Source organism: Lithobates pipiens, unplaced genomic scaffold, assembly GCF_037356315.1.
Source record: "Lithobates pipiens isolate NorthernLeopardFrog02 unplaced genomic scaffold, aLitPip1_a1.2 Scaffold_30, whole genome shotgun sequence".
In the NCBI taxonomy this organism is placed as follows: domain Eukaryota; kingdom Metazoa; phylum Chordata; class Amphibia; order Anura; family Ranidae; genus Lithobates; species Lithobates pipiens.
This window is the reverse complement of record NW_027507791.1, coordinates 176,949,202-176,965,961: the sequence shown is the minus strand read 5'-3', so window position 1 is coordinate 176,965,961 and position 16,760 is coordinate 176,949,202. Positions and strand designations below refer to the sequence as shown.

The 16,760-nt window shown below is 48.5% G+C and overlaps 3 non-coding genes and 3 pseudogenes across 3 annotated transcripts; all 6 read right to left on the bottom strand.

Annotated features, from left to right (window-relative positions):
• Positions 1-90: 90 nt before the first annotated feature.
• On the bottom strand, positions 91-209 carry LOC143947357 (5S ribosomal RNA; annotated as a pseudogene).
• A 109-nt stretch (positions 210-318) lies between these two features.
• On the bottom strand, positions 319-437 carry LOC143953554 (5S ribosomal RNA). Its single transcript, XR_013268625.1, has one exon. It is a non-coding gene; the product is annotated as a 5S ribosomal RNA (ribosomal RNA).
• Positions 438-546: 109 nt separating this feature from the next.
• Positions 547-665, bottom strand: LOC143944614 (5S ribosomal RNA; annotated as a pseudogene).
• Positions 666-774: 109 nt separating this feature from the next.
• LOC143950230 (5S ribosomal RNA) lies at positions 775-893 on the bottom strand. The gene has a single exon (XR_013265652.1). It is a non-coding gene; the product is annotated as a 5S ribosomal RNA (ribosomal RNA).
• A 109-nt stretch (positions 894-1,002) lies between these two features.
• Positions 1,003-1,121, bottom strand: LOC143944586 (5S ribosomal RNA; annotated as a pseudogene).
• A 109-nt stretch (positions 1,122-1,230) lies between these two features.
• LOC143950685 (5S ribosomal RNA) lies at positions 1,231-1,349 on the bottom strand. Its single transcript, XR_013266030.1, has one exon. It is a non-coding gene; the product is annotated as a 5S ribosomal RNA (ribosomal RNA).
• Positions 1,350-16,760: the final 15,411 nt, after the last annotated feature.

Sequence of the window (16,760 nt, the reverse complement as noted above, 5' to 3'; positions counted from 1 at the left end):
AACTTTCTTGACAAAAGCCAAGGTAGTCACCTCGGGCAATCGAGAGGAAAAATACTGCAGGTCGCCAAAGCCAACAATATAATGGAAAAAAGCCTATGGCACGTGGTATTCCCAGGCGGTCTCCCATCCAGGTACTAACCAGGCCCGACCCTGCTTAGCATCTGAGATCAGACGAGATCGAGCGCATCCAGGGTGATGCGGCCGCAGGCGATCTTGCACCCTACTTACAACTCTCTTGACAAAAGCCAAGGTGATCACCTCGGGCAATCGAGAGGAAAAATACAGCAGGTCGCCAAAGCCAACAACATAATGGAAAAAAGCCTACGGCACCTGGTATTTCCAGGTGGTCTCCTATCCAGGTACTAACCAGGCCCGACCCTGCTTAGCATCCGAGATCAGACGAGATCGAGCGCATTCAGGGTGATGTGGCCGTAGGCAATCTTGCATCCTACTTACAACTCTCTTGACAAAAGCCAAGGTGGTCACCTCGGGCAATCGAGAGGAAAAATACAGCAGGTCGCCAAAGCCAACAACATAATGGAAAAAAGCCTACGGCACCTGGTATTTCCAGGTGGTCTCCTATCCAGGTACTAACCAGGCCCGACCCTGCTTAGCATCCGAGATCAGACGAGATCGAGCGCATTCAGGGTGATGTGGCTGTAGGCGATCTTCCACCCTACTTACAACTCTCTTGGCAAAAGCCAAGGTGGTCACCTCGGGCTATAGAGAGGAAAAATACAGCAGGTCGCCAAAGCCAACAACATAACGGAAAAAAGCCTACGGCACCTGGTATTCCCAGGCGGTCTCCCATCCAGGTACTAACCAGGCCCGACCCTGCTTAGCATCCAAGATCAGACGAGATCGAGCGCTTTCAGGGTGATGTGGCCGTAGGCGATCTTGCAACCTACTTACAACTCTCTTGACAAAAGCCAAGGTGGTCACCTCGGGCAATCGAGAGGAAAAATACAGCAGGTCGCCAAAGCCAACAACATAATGGAAAAAAGCCTACGGCACCTGGTATTCCCAGGCGGTCTCCCATCCAGGTAATAACCATGCCCGACCCTGCTTAGCATCCGAGATCAGACGAGATCGAGCGCATTCAGGGTAATGTGGCCGTAGGCAATCTTGCACCCTACTTACAACTCTCTTGACAAAAGCCAAGGTGGTCATCTCCAGCAATCGAGAGGAAAAATACAGCAGGTCGCCAAAGCCAACAACATAATGGAAAAAAGCCTACGGCACCTGGTATTCCCAGGCGGTCTCCCATCCAGGTACTAACCAGGCCCGACCCTGCTTAGCATCTGAGATCAGATGAGATCGAGCGCATTCAGGGTGATGTGGCCGTAGGCAAACTTGCACCCTACTTACAACTCTCTTGACAAAAGCCAAGGTGGTTACTGTAAAGGTAGGTCCTTGCTCTGTTAGGTGCTCGATTTCCCTCTTCCTATCTTTCCTAGGCCGTGGTCTGGATGTACTTGGGAGTCCCATTCACCGGTGAGATAACCAAAACTCATACACGAGATGTATGCGAATAATGATTACGATTTAATGTTTTGAATACAACAGGTTATATGCTGAAACAGTTGGGGTGGCGCCCTGTGGAGTAGCCAATCAGGGATGCGCTCGTAGCTATACACCAAGCTTTTCCTAGTAACAGGTTTATTGACAGAACAAGCAAAATAAGCAGAAATTGTCTTCACGGCAAAGCACGTCATTAACCTTCACGCGAGATAAGAATAAGACTACGATATTTAACAATATTCAACAATATTGTGCTAATAGTCTGTGGTCCAGACGTTCTAGGTCATAGACGATATAAGATAGTTGCATATCTTGGCTTTCTCTGTACAAACTCTCGCGGCCAAGGGCATTCAAAGAAAACAGCATGTTTTCCAAATAGCAAGCATCTATGTCAAAAGTAGTTAGAATTCTAGCTTGGTCATACAAAGTTTTAAAATGGATGACAGTATAACAAAATGGAGACTTGTTAATCCTTATAATCCCTCCTGTGATCATAACTTTGGCACGAAGTTATCGATCATCCTCTATACCAGACATTCTTGGAAAAAGCCATAAGTGCTTTCTCTTCGTCATTGGGCTTGGTTGCTATTGTTGGATGGGAATCCTTGGAGGCTGCTATGCAGCAGCATTTGGCGATCACATAGAACATTACTATCAACAACACTATCATCACTAATACGAGAAATATTTTCTTGAAAAATCCCAGTATGCCCCCCCAAATACCTCCAAACCACCCTCCTGTACCCGAGAAAAGGTTCCAATCATCTCCCAAGTTTTTTGCTTTCTGTAGGAGGGTCTGTCTTTGGGCTGAATGGCTTTTGATAATATCGTAATAATCGGGTACCGACAGACTTTCCACAGGAACGGTGAAGTTGTGTATGAAGGTGCAACACATCTCCGAATTGGCCATGAGGTTACAAATCCCAGTGATGGCGGCCAAAAGTTGTTCCTGCCTCATTTTTATCAGTTCCTGCACAGTTCGGATCTTCCGAGTTTCTTCGTTTAGCAGAGAAACATCTCTGGAAGTAGAGTTCACTACCCCAGAGATTATTTCAGCAAAAAGATCTATTTTATCTAGGGCATTCCACATTCCCGGGCTTCCAATGGAGGCGGCTAATTTTTCCCACCATGATGTTACTTGTCTCTTAGCCCTCCCGAACTCTAAATGCCCATGGGCAGGGGTCATTTTGATGTACTGATTGTCAGAGGCTATACCCATATATGGTACCATCCTGGCAATGTTGCACCAACCACCTGTAGAGGAATCTAGAGGGTAAGGTATGGTGGTGTGACATATTAGACCGCAACACACCATCCATCCATGAGGCAGATGAGGTGCTGGTATTATATCAGGGGGTTGGGATATGCCTGACCGGAGTCCAACTAGGCATAACCAATCTCCTAAACTCGCGGTGCTACTGTACTCTAGTAAAGTATCATTCATGTGGTAGGACTCTAACCAGTCTTTTAGGTCAGTATCGTCAAATGTTTCTGATGGTAGTACACAGTCCATTATGTTATATAAAGACATGTTCCCTATCCTTTCGTCACTATCTCCAATGGTGGAAGTATTCAACCCCTGGATGTCAAACGTCCCATCCCGCAGAAACTTCCCTAAGTCTCTAAGGGTAAGATTTACTAGTGTGTTTCTACAGAATTGGCCATTGGGGATTTCCCCGTTTTCTTTCCAAGCTCCATTTAGGAAACAGAAGGATGGGGGTTGTGTGAAACCAGAGAAAATAAGGGGGGAGGGTCTGGTCGTTATATTGGCCATATGGTCTTGTGTCGTCTCGTTAAACAGGTCCTCTACTGGGAGTGGGATTCCCACTACTGGAATTTGATTGCTACCCGTTCCCATGTGGGAGCACACCCAACAGGGTGCCCCTTTTCCCATTACTTGACCAAACTCGTATTGCCATAAAAAATGATGTGGTATTGTTGGGGCTAAAGAAAACGTTTTACTGTCCTGGGGGGGTAGTTCGTTCCGTGCTACCATTACTCCTAAACCTTTGTTGTTATTATTATTATTATTATTATTATTATTATTACTGGGCCTTGGAACTAATGCTCTTCTGTCTAGTGATCGGTTCTCAGTACCTTTTGGGCTTCTTGTAAACCCACACGACCCTGTCATGATACATGTCATCATGACTATAGAAAAAACCACAAAAGTCAATACTATCGACCAGAGCAAAATGGTGTGTAGTACATACTGATCTTCTAAGCCCCTGTCTCTTTCTTTTTGCAAAGACTTCAGTCCGAGCTGGTGGGAGGAGGAGAAAAGTCCAGGGAGATTCTGACAAACTGTTCCTGGAGGGTCTGTAGGTTCGTCTCTGGGGTCCCCTTGGTGGTGGCGTCCTCCTGTTGGTCTTGGGCAAGTGTCCTCTGGGGGTGTTCTGGAGTCGGTGGAGGTTCGGGGCATTTTTTTAGTCTGCTGGCATGGATCCACTGAGGGGTGTAGTCTGTGAGGACAGCAGTCCTGGAGACCTTCTCCACGTTCCATGGACCGGAGTAGATGGGCCCCACGTGCTTCCGTTGGGCAAGCTGCTTGATCAACACTTTATCCCCCGGGATGAATGGGTGAGTAGGTTCTGTTGGAAGAGGAGAAAAGGTGACAGCAACTTGTTCATTATGTTCTTCTATTGTACTTACCAGATGTTTCACGTACTCTTCCTGTAAAGAATATATGTTAATGTCAGTCTGTGCATCTAATGCTTTTAGTTGGGTTTGTGCTGGGACACCCATTAGGATTTCGAATGGTGACAAACGTGTCCTAGAGTGGGGGGTGGTTCTGATTTGGAACAATATTCCTGGAAGGAAATCTATCCAGTTTTTTAACGTTCCTCCTGTGGCCTTTTTTAGTTTGTCCTTTATATTCCTGTTCATTCTTTCTACCACTCCTGCACTTTGGGGATGATAGGGAATGTGAAGTTTCCACTGTATTCCCAGGCATCTTGCCAATTCTCGTGTCATATCTGAAGTAAAAGCCGGGCCCTGGTCTGACCAAATGGTGGCTGGTATGCCAAACCTACATACCCAATGATTAAGGAGAGCCCTTGCCGCTATTTTAGCTGTTTCCCCAGTGCAGGGGGCCGCCTCCACCCATCCTGACCATTTGTCAACGATAACGCACAGGCATTTGATGCTTCCCTTTTGTTTGGGCATGTGGGTAAAGTCTATTTGTAGGTCCTGTAGTGGGCCTAGGGGTGGGGGCAACTGGCCGTGTATACCATGTCGTTTACCCTGCGTGTTGTTTTGAGCGCATGTGAGGCATGACTTTGTTAGGGTGTTTGCATGGTTCTTTAGATTAACTGTGCAGAAAGTTTTTTCATACAGCTGTTGCAAGGGTTGGGACCCTATATGTCCGGGACCATGCAGGTAGGAAAGGATGAGGGCCGAGCTGGCTTCAGGGATCCCAATGACCCCTCCATTTGTCCAAAGGCCTCTTTGGTCTTTGGACAATCCTTGCTGGACCCAGAAAAGGACATCAGCGTCTGTGGCCATGGATTGGATTTGGGCTGCAACTGAGGGGAAATCTGGCGCTGAAAAATCTTGTTGGAAAAATATCGTGGTAGGGGCGGGTGGATGTGTGGAGGAATTTGCCGCCGCTCGAGCGCATCTATCCGCAAGGGCGTTGCCTCGGGCAATGTAGCTACCAGTGGTGGTGTGAGCCTTGACTTTAATAATCGCCAAATGTTTGGGCAGTAATATAGCCTGGAGAAGGGCCAGGATATGCTCCTTGTTGGCTATAATTTTGTTGTCAGCCGTTCTAAACCCCCTGTTAGCCCAGATCACCCCGAAATCGTGAACCACGCCGAAGGCGTATCGACTGTCAGTGTAAATATTGACATCCCTATTTGTGAACAGGATGCATGCTCTGGTGAGGGCTACCAGTTCCGCGACCTGTGCCGAGGAAGGCGGAAGTGGCTTAGCCTCCAGAACCAGATCTGGGAGTTGTACTACCGCGTATCCTGTCAGAAAAGTGGAATCCGAAGGGCGCGAGCAACTGCCGTCCACAAAAACTTCCTCTGCACCGGCCAGAGGTACGTCTGTTAAGTCCCTACGTGGGGAGGTGACTTGGTCCAACACTTTTGTGCAGTCATGCATTTTGGATGGTTCACCATAATTCATGAGTTTGAGCAGAGAATGTAATAGCCTGAGGATGGGGGAGGTGTCAGAGGTGTGTTTGATGGTCAGATTGGAGGTGTTTAGAAGAATGATTTCATACCCGCTGGCTCTTTGGGTGGTCATATGTTGTGTATTGAGGTTTTGTATAAGGTGGGTTACTGAGTGGGTAGTGTATACAGTTAGGGGGTGTCCCAGAACTAACTTGTTGGCTTCTTGAATGGCCATGGCACATGCGGCCATGTTCTGGAGGCAAGCAGGCATGCCCTGGACCTGGAGTGGGAGTTTCTTTGAAAGGAAAGCCATCGGTCGGTAAGAATTACCGTGCTCTTGGGCAAGAACTGCTGCAAAGGCAGATCCATTAACTACACAATATAGATAAAAAGTTTTCCTGTAGTCCACTAGTCCTAAGGCCGGGGCGGAGGCAAGGGAGGAGAGGAGGGTGTTAAATGAGTGTAACATTTCCTCCGTCCATTCCACCACTTTTGGCGCAGTGGAGAGCGTGGCCCTCCTCAGAATGGAGTCATGAAATGAGCAGTCAGGGATCCATTGCCGGCAATAGACGATTGCTCCCAGGAAAGACAAGAGGGCGGCCTTGTCCCTGGGTGGCTGCAGAGCGTTAAGGGCTGCGGCACGGTGGGGGGAAACACTTCTCTCTCCCTTGTTGAGGATGCACCCCAAGTACTCTACAGTAAGGGTCACCCACTGTATCTTTTTCCGTGAGGCCAAGTGACCTGCCTTGGCTAGGTGATCCAGCAAGTTCTTTGAGTCTTCTTCACAAGCTTCTGGGGTGGGGCTGCAGAGAAGGAGGTCATCCACATATTGGATGAGTACCGACCCGGCGCTCGATTGCCAGGATTTGACTGTCTCATTCAATACCATAGAGAAGGCTGCCGGGCTGTCCACATAGCCCTGCGGTAGGCGGGTCCAGGTCAGTTGCCCCCTCCCCCCCCCCCCCCAAGAAAAAGCAAACATGGGCTGGGCCAGTGGATCCACAGGGATGCTAAAAAAAAGCGTTAGCTAAGTCAATTACTGTGTAGGCCACAGAGTTTGCCGGTATGCAAGAAAAAATAAAGGCAATGTCTGAGACCAGAGGGGGGAGGGGAATCACCATTTTGTTGACTGCCCTGAGGTCCTGTACCAAGCGCCATTCCCCGCTTGCCTTTCTCACTGGGTATATGGGGGTGTTCCATGAGCTGATGATGGGTGTCAGGATGCCCATGGCTACATACCTATTGATGAGGGGTGTAATCCCCTCAATTTTGTCAGAATGTAGTGCATATTGTTTTTGAAAAACAGGTACTGAGTCTGGGCGCATTTGGGGGGTGTAAGGGGTACATGGGATGAAACCTACACTCGCGTTATTCTCTGCCCAAATAGCATGGGTTTCCAGGGAGGCAGGTAAGAGTACAAAATACCCTTTTTTGGATTGTCTCTTTGGGCCTTGTAAGTCGCAGAGTGCGGAGCTGGCAGTTACTGCTCCCTGTGGATCAAATTTGATCACCACTCCCAGTTTGGACATTAAGTCCCTTCCCATCAGGGAGACTGGGCATTGGGGCAGGATGGCAAACCGTTGTTGGCAAAGTAGCACCCCCTCCGGGGTGGTTACTGATAAGGGTGGGGTGATAGGGTGGGTAACAGGAGTCCCATTAATACCTATGGAGCTTCCCTCAGAACATTGTGGCGTGTCAAAGGTCACATCATTGATGGAGCTGGAGGTGGCACCAGTGTCAATGAGAAAACAAATGCGTTTTCCATCTACACCCAGGATCACCTGGGGTAGGCTCCTCCAGGACACATTGTAACATACCAGGCTGAGGGAAGGGACATACTCCAGGCAGCCCTATGTCCTGCTTGAGGGTTGGGTGGCAGGCCATTGCATGGGAATAGGGGCTGGTGGGGGTGGTGGAACACGAAGGGCGGCGTTGTTAGGTGGAGGGGGTCCTCGGGGTCCTTGATAGGGCTGGTGATATCTGGGGCCTGACACTGGTCCTTGGTAAGTTGGGGGACGTTGATGTTGTGGAGTTGAAGGAAAGGCGTTAGGGTAACGCCTTCGTCCATTTCCCTTCCCCCAAGGTCCCGTTTGGCCCCTACGGTAGGGACAATTGGACTTCCAATGTCCCATTTGACCACAGTTGAAACAACCCTGGTCTGGTGGTTGGCGGGCATATTCTGGTCTTCGAGTGGGGGCATATGGTTGGAGTGCCATTAAAGGGGTTGGGGGTTCAAATGTGTTATAAAATAACCCCCCTTTTTGTTCAAAAACCCCGGAAGTTTCCCTGGAGCGGGTGTCTGACATGAAATCCTCTGGGGGTTGGGTAGCCCATTTGGGGTTAATTAATTTTAGCAGCTGTACTACTTTTGGCTCCCCTCCGGCCATTACAGTAATGGTAAAAAGGGACCCATCCGCCCCATCTACCGCTTTCCAGAGGTTGTATACTCGGGTGCAAAAATCATAGAATTTTTCCTTCGGGGCTTGTTTTGTTTGGACCAGATCTTGCAGAGCTGTGACCCCTTTGTAAAGGGTGCTCCAATGTTGTCCTAGGGTTTTCCAGAAATCTGGCCAGCCCCCTTTTCCCTGGACATGGGCATTAAACAGGTCTTTTACCTTTGGGGGGTCGGGGCAGTCGGGGTCTAGAATATGTATTATACTCTCAAGATCAATCGGGTCCAGATTTGACCCGGCGCACTGGCGCAACAGGAAAGTGGCAGCTTCCCTAGGATGTTTTCTGGGGGATGGACAGAGTTCTTTGAGTTTTGTCAGTGTGCCTAGGGGCAGGGGTAGGTGAATTTCTGTGTTACCTATGGTCATAAGGGGGGCCTTAATATCGGGGGTGTCCTCATCATCCTCGTCAGTAACTACGGGGGTGGTCATAGGTGAGATAATGGGTCCTGGCGCTGGTATGGGTACGGGTAGTGGTTTCTCTGTAGCCAACTTGATTTTGACCTTACTCCTGGTGACCACCCCCATCTTAGAGAGTTTTTCCATGGCCTGATTGTCTTCGGGACTCAGGACTATAGCCTCTCCCTCAGTGGGATCACTGCTTTGGGAGGTTCCCGGGCTCTGATCCGGGTCTCCCTCTGTTTCTCGTTTTGTTTGTGCTAGGGCGGCTCGGGCTTCCCTCAGAATTCTATGTCCCCGTTCTATTTTAGCTCTGGCTGTCTCTACTTCAAGGGCAAACCGTTCCTTCTCTTCCCTAAAGTCTTTTTGCTCAGGGGTCTCCCTCGCCCTCTCGTCAGCTTCCACTTGGTCCTGGTACTCCTGACCCTCCCTGTCTCTTTTGGCTTGGGATTCCCTGTCCCAGAGTTGTCTTTGGTGCGGGGTGGAGGCGTTGTACAGTGCAGCGGATATGGCAGCCATGTCTACCCCAAGACTGGGGTAGATGGCCAAGGCCTGGGCAACCTCGCCCTCGTCAGTTTTGACAAGGACATAAGGAGGGGGTATTTCTGGGGCATTCAGGGGTGTAGTTATAGGGGCCGAGGGTATTGGTTTTCCTTCTGTGAGGGCATGATTTTTGGCATGTTTTTTTAAATAAATTTTTAGAGGGGCTTCCCATATCTTGCAAGATTTTTTCATGTAATCTACATCCCACTTCCCGGGGGGGTATGAGTGCTTATGTAACTGACAAATCTTTTTTACTACATGCCAATCTTCTGTGTTGCAGGGGCCCGCGGGACCTATATCATGGATCCCTAATTGCTGGCACCTTTCCCTAACCTGACTCCAAAATGGTTCTACATAGGGACCGGGCACTATAGTCTGCACATACTCATAGGGAGTAGGTTGTTCATAAGGGGTCCCGTCTTTGCCTACAATATTCCCCATTATGGGGGGGTGTTATGAGATGCTTGGTAAGGGGGCAGAGGTGATAGCAGCCAGTGGCACGAATCACCTGTTGTTGAACTTCTTCCAGGGAATGTAAAGCAAGGAGGTGGGGTTCACTGACTGGGCTATGCAGGTTTATTCTGACTAGCGTGACAACGGGAGATGTTTCGTCCTGGGGGTACACGGGGCGTTCTCCTAGTCTAGTGGAATATCCCCCTGGGCGAGTGGCTATCAATATCAGGATATCAATTTGTTTAAGAAACAATAAACCAACAGTACAGTGAGGGCAAGGGTTAACAATTTCACAGCAATCTGGATCACAAGGTAAAGACATTGAAAGAACAGCAAAATACAAAAAAAACTATTGAAAAGGCAAGTTTGAAATACTTACGTAACCTGGAAAGAAAAACATGAACAACTAAATCACATACAATCGTTTTACATGACCAGATAAAATGAAAAATATGAACAACTAAATCACATGCAATCGTTTTACATGACTAGATAAAATGTGCACTGTGTTTGATTTGATCAAATTACCCTTCGGGCGTCCCTTGAACATCCAACCTTATTTGGGGAGGGCGCAATCTATTGCTTCCCTTCCCTGTAATGTTCCTCTTTAATCTATTTTACTTAATAGTTTTAAGTCAGGCCAACCTAGCCGGACTCTCTTTTAATCTATTTTACTTAATAGTTTTAAGTCAGGCCAACCTAGCCGGACTCTCTTTTTTTAGGTACGAGCCCTCTACTTCTCCCGATGGGCCAGCCTAGCCCACCGCGGAGGCACAGCAGCAATACAGGTCCCGCACGTGGCGGTCACCGCGGCAGTATGAGTGACACCAAAAGATCCTCACCAATAAGGTAAATAAATCAGTAGTCACTCACCTGCCGAATCGATGACCCCACTTCCTGGTACCAGCTGTAAAGGTAGGTCCTTGCTCTGTTAGGTGCTCGATTTCCCTCTTCCTATCTTTCCTAGGCCGTGGTCTGGATGTACTTGGGAGTCCCATTCACCGGTGAGAAAACTCATACACGAGATGTATGCGAATAATGATTACAATTTAATGTTTTGAATACAACAGGTTATATGCTGAAACAGTTGGGGTGGCGCCCTGTGGAGTAGCCAATCAGGGATGCGCTCGTAGCTATACACCAAGCTTTTCCTAGTAACAGGTTTATTGACAGAACAAGCAAAATAAGCAGAAATTGTCTTCACGGCAAAGCACGTCATTAACCTTCACGCGAGATAAGAATAAGACTACGATATTTAACAATATTCAACAATATTGTGCTAATAGTCTGTGGTCCAGACGTTCTAGGTCATAGACGATATAAGATAGTTGCATATCTTGGCTTTCTCTGTACAAACTCTCGCGGCCAAGGGCATTCAAAGAAAACAGCATGTTTTCCAAATAGCAAGCATCTATGTCAAAAGTAGTTAGAATTCTAGCTTGGTCATACAAAGTTTTAAAATGGATGACAGTATAACAAAATGGAGACTTGTTAATCCTTATAATCCCTCCTGTGATCATAACTTTGGCACGAAGTTATCGATCATCCTCTATACCAGACATTCTTGGAAAAAGCCATAAGTGCTTTCTCTTCGTCATTGGGCTTGGTTGCTATTGTTGGATGGGAATCCTTGGAGGCTGCTATGCAGCAGCATTTGGCGATCACATAGAACATTACTATCAACAACACTATCATCACTAATACGAGAAATATTTTCTTGAAAAATCCCAGTATGCCCCCCCAAATACCTCCAAACCACCCTCCTGTACCCGAGAAAAGGTTCCAATCATCTCCCAAGTTTTTTGCTTTCTGTAGGAGGGTCTGTCTTTGGGCTGAATGGCTTTTGATAATATCGTAATAATCGGGTACCGACAGACTTTCCACAGGAACGGTGAAGTTGTGTATGAAGGTGCAACACATCTCCGAATTGGCCATGAGGTTACAAATCCCAGTGATGGCGGCCAAAAGTTGTTCCTGCCTCATTTTTATCAGTTCCTGCACAGTTCGGATCTTCCGAGTTTCTTCGTTTAGCAGAGAAACATCTCTGGAAGTAGAGTTCACTACCCCAGAGATTATTTCAGCAAAAAGATCTATTTTATCTAGGGCATTCCACATTCCCGGGCTTCCAATGGAGGCGGCTAATTTTTCCCACCATGATGTTACTTGTCTCTTAGCCCTCCCGAACTCTAAATGCCCATGGGCAGGGGTCATTTTGATGTACTGATTGTCAGAGGCTATACCCATATATGGTACCATCCTGGCAATGTTGCACCAACCACCTGTAGAGGAATCTAGAGGGTAAGGTATGGTGGTGTGACATATTAGACCGCAACACACCATCCATCCATGAGGCAGATGAGGTGCTGGTATTATATCAGGGGGTTGGGATATGCCTGACCGGAGTCCAACTAGGCATAACCAATCTCCTAAACTCGCGGTGCTACTGTACTCTAGTAAAGTATCATTCATGTGGTAGGACTCTAACCAGTCTTTTAGGTCAGTATCGTCAAATGTTTCTGATGGTAGTACACAGTCCATTATGTTATATAAAGACATGTTCCCTATCCTTTCGTCACTATCTCCAATGGTGGAAGTATTCAACCCCTGGATGTCAAACGTCCCATCCCGCAGAAACTTCCCTAAGTCTCTAAGGGTAAGATTTACTAGTGTGTTTCTACAGAATTGGCCATTGGGGATTTCCCCGTTTTCTTTCCAAGCTCCATTTAGGAAACAGAAGGATGGGGGTTGTGTGAAACCAGAGAAAATAAGGGGGGAGGGTCTGGTCGTTATATTGGCCATATGGTCTTGTGTCGTCTCGTTAAACAGGTCCTCTACTGGGAGGGGGATTCCCACTACTGGAATTTGATTCCTACCCGTTCCCATGTGGGAGCACACCCAACAGGGTGCCCCTTTTCCCATTACTTGACCAAACGCGTATTGCCATAAAAAATGATGTGGTATTGTTGGGGCTAAAGAAAACGTTTTACTGTCCTGGGGGGGTAGTTCGTTCCGTGCTACCATTACTCCTAAACCTTTGTTGTTATTATTATTATTATTATTATTATTATTACTGGGCCTTGGAACTAATGCTCTTCTGTCTAGTGATCGGTTCTCAGTACCTTTTGGGCTTCTTGTAAACCCACACGACCCTGTCATGATACATGTCATCATGACTATAGAAAAAACCACAAAAGTCAATACTATCGACCAGAGCAAAATGGTGTGTAGTACATACTGATCTTCTAAGCCCCTGTCTCTTTCTTTTTGCAAAGACTTCAGTCCGAGCTGGTGGGAGGAGGAGAAAAGTCCAGGGAGATTCTGACAAACTGTTCCTGGAGGGTCTGTAGGTTCGTCTCTGGGGTCCCCTTGGTGGTGGCGTCCTCCTGTTGGTCTTGGGCAAGTGTCCTCTGGGGGTGTTCTGGAGTCGGTGGAGGTTCGGGGCATTTTTTTAGTCTGCTGGCATGGATCCACTGAGGGGTGTAGTCTGTGAGGACAGCAGTCCTGGAGACCTTCTCCACGTTCCATGGACCGGAGTAGATGGGCCCCACGTGCTTCCGTTGGGCAAGCTGCTTGATCAACACTTTATCCCCCGGGATGAATGGGTGAGTAGGTTCTGTTGGAAGAGGAGAAAAGGTGACAGCAACTTGTTCATTATGTTCTTCTATTGTACTTACCAGATGTTTCACGTACTCTTCCTGTAAAGAATATATGTTAATGTCAGTCTGTGCATCTAATGCTTTTAGTTGGGTTTGTGCTGGGACACCCATTAGGATTTCGAATGGTGACAAACGTGTCCTAGAGTGGGGGGTGGTTCTGATTTGGAACAATATTCCTGGAAGGAAATCTATCCAGTTTTTTAACGTTCCTCCTGTGGCCTTTTTTAGTTTGTCCTTTATATTCCTGTTCATTCTTTCTACCACTCCTGCACTTTGGGGATGATAGGGAATGTGAAGTTTCCACTGTATTCCCAGGCATCTTGCCAATTCTCGTGTCATATCTGAAGTAAAAGCCGGGCCCTGGTCTGACCAAATGGTGGCTGGTATGCCAAACCTACATACCCAATGATTAAGGAGAGCCCTTGCCGCTATTTTAGCTGTTTCCCCAGTGCAGGGGGCCGCCTCCACCCATCCTGACCATTTGTCAACGATAACGCACAGGCATTTGATGCTTCCCTTTTGTTTGGGCATGTGGGTAAAGTCTATTTGTAGGTCCTGTAGTGGGCCTAGGGGTGGGGGCAACTGGCCGTGTATACCATGTCGTTTACCCTGCGTGTTGTTTTGAGCGCATGTGAGGCATGACTTTGTTAGGGTGTTTGCATGGTTCTTTAGATTAACTGTGCAGAAAGTTTTTTCATACAGCTGTTGCAAGGGTTGGGACCCTATATGTCCGGGACCATGCAGGTAGGAAAGGATGAGGGCCGAGCTGGCTTCAGGGATCCCAATGACCCCTCCATTTGTCCAAAGGCCTCTTTGGTCTTTGGACAATCCTTGCTGGACCCAGAAAAGGACATCAGCGTCTGTGGCCATGGATTGGATTTGGGCTGCAACTGAGGGGAAATCTGGCGCTGAAAAATCTTGTTGGAAAAATATCGTGGTAGGGGCGGGTGGATGTGTGGAGGAATTTGCCGCCGCTCGAGCGCATCTATCCGCAAGGGCGTTGCCTCGGGCAATGTAGCTACCAGTGGTGGTGTGAGCCTTGACTTTAATAATCGCCAAATGTTTGGGCAGTAATATAGCCTGGAGAAGGGCCAGGATATGCTCCTTGTTGGCTATAATTTTGTTGTCAGCCGTTCTAAACCCCCTGTTAGCCCAGATCACCCCGAAATCGTGAACCACGCCGAAGGCGTATCGACTGTCAGTGTAAATATTGACATCCCTATTTGTGAACAGGATGCATGCTCTGGTGAGGGCTACCAGTTCCGCGACCTGTGCCGAGGAAGGCGGAAGTGGCTTAGCCTCCAGAACCAGATCTGGGAGTTGTACTACCGCGTATCCTGTCAGAAAAGTGGAATCCGAAGGGCGCGAGCAACTGCCGTCCACAAAAACTTCCTCTGCACCGGCCAGAGGTACGTCTGTTAAGTCCCTACGTGGGGAGGTGACTTGGTCCAACACTTTTGTGCAGTCATGCATTTTGGATGGTTCACCATAATTCATGAGTTTGAGCAGAGAATGTAATAGCCTGAGGATGGGGGAGGTGTCAGAGGTGTGTTTGATGGTCAGATTGGAGGTGTTTAGAAGAATGATTTCATACCCGCTGGCTCTTTGGGTGGTCATATGTTGTGTATTGAGGTTTTGTATAAGGTGGGTTACTGAGTGGGTAGTGTATACAGTTAGGGGGTGTCCCAGAACTAACTTGTTGGCTTCTTGAATGGCCATGGCACATGCGGCCATGTTCTGGAGGCAAGCAGGCATGCCCTGGACCTGGAGTGGGAGTTTCTTTGAAAGGAAAGCCATCGGTCGGTAAGAATTACCGTGCTCTTGGGCAAGAACTGCTGCAAAGGCAGATCCATTAACTACACAATATAGATAAAAAGTTTTCCTGTAGTCCACTAGTCCTAAGGCCGGGGCGGAGGCAAGGGAGGAGAGGAGGGTGTTAAATGAGTGTAACATTTCCTCCGTCCATTCCACCACTTTTGGCGCAGTGGAGAGCGTGGCCCTCCTCAGAATGGAGTCATGAAATGAGCAGTCAGGGATCCATTGCCGGCAATAGACGATTGCTCCCAGGAAAGACAAGAGGGCGGCCTTGTCCCTGGGTGGCTGCAGAGCGTTAAGGGCTGCGGCACGGTGGGGGGAAACACTTCTCTCTCCCTTGTTGAGGATGCACCCCAAGTACTCTACAGTAAGGGTCACCCACTGTATCTTTTTCCGTGAGGCCAAGTGACCTGCCTTGGCTAGGTGATCCAGCAAGTTCTTTGAGTCTTCTTCACAAGCTTCTGGGGTGGGGCTGCAGAGAAGGAGGTCATCCACATATTGGATGAGTACCGACCCGGCGCTCGATTGCCAGGATTTGACTGTCTCATTCAATACCATAGAGAAGGCTGCCGGGCTGTCCACATAGCCCTGCGGTAGGCGGGTCCAGGTCAGTTGCCCCCTCCCCCCCCCCCCCAAGAAAAAGCAAACATGGGCTGGGCCAGTGGATCCACAGGGATGCTAAAAAAAAGCGTTAGCTAAGTCAATTACTGTGTAGGCCACAGAGTTTGCCGGTATGCAAGAAAAAATAAAGGCAATGTCTGAGACCAGAGGGGGGAGGGGAATCACCATTTTGTTGACTGCCCTGAGGTCCTGTACCAAGCGCCATTCCCCGCTTGCCTTTCTCACTGGGTATATGGGGGTGTTCCATGAGCTGATGATGGGTGTCAGGATGCCCATGGCTACATACCTATTGATGAGGGGTGTAATCCCCTCAATTTTGTCAGAATGTAGTGCATATTGTTTTTGAAAAACAGGTACTGAGTCTGGGCGCATTTGGGGGGTGTAAGGGGTACATGGGATGAAACCTACACTCGCGTTATTCTCTGCCCAAATAGCATGGGTTTCCAGGGAGGCAGGTAAGAGTACAAAATACCCTTTTTTGGATTGTCTCTTTGGGCCTTGTAAGTCGCAGAGTGCGGAGCTGGCAGTTACTGCTCCCTGTGGATCAAATTTGATCACCACTCCCAGTTTGGACATTAAGTCCCTTCCCATCAGGGAGACTGGGCATTGGGGCAGGATGGCAAACCGTTGTTGGCAAAGTAGCACCCCCTCCGGGGTGGTTACTGATAAGGGTGGGGTGATAGGGTGGGTAACAGGAGTCCCATTAATACCTATGGAGCTTCCCTCAGAACATTGTGGCGTGTCAAAGGTCACATCATTGATGGAGCTGGAGGTGGCACCAGTGTCAATGAGAAAACAAATGCGTTTTCCATCTACACCCAGGATCACCTGGGGTAGGCTCCTCCAGGACACATTGTAACATACCAGGCTGAGGGAAGGGACATACTCCAGGCAGCCCTATGTCCTGCTTGAGGGTTGGGTGGCAGGCCATTGCATGGGAATAGGGGCTGGTGGGGGTGGTGGAACACGAAGGGCGGCGTTGTTAGGTGGAGGGGGTCCTCGGGGTCCTTGATAGGGCTGGTGATATCTGGGGCCTGACACTGGTCCTTGGTAAGTTGGGGGACGTTGATGTTGTGGAGTTGAAGGAAAGGCGTTAGGGTAACGCCTTCGTCCATTTCCCTTCCCCCAAGGAAGGCCCCTACGGTAGGGACAATTGGACTTCCAATGTCCCATTTGACCACAGT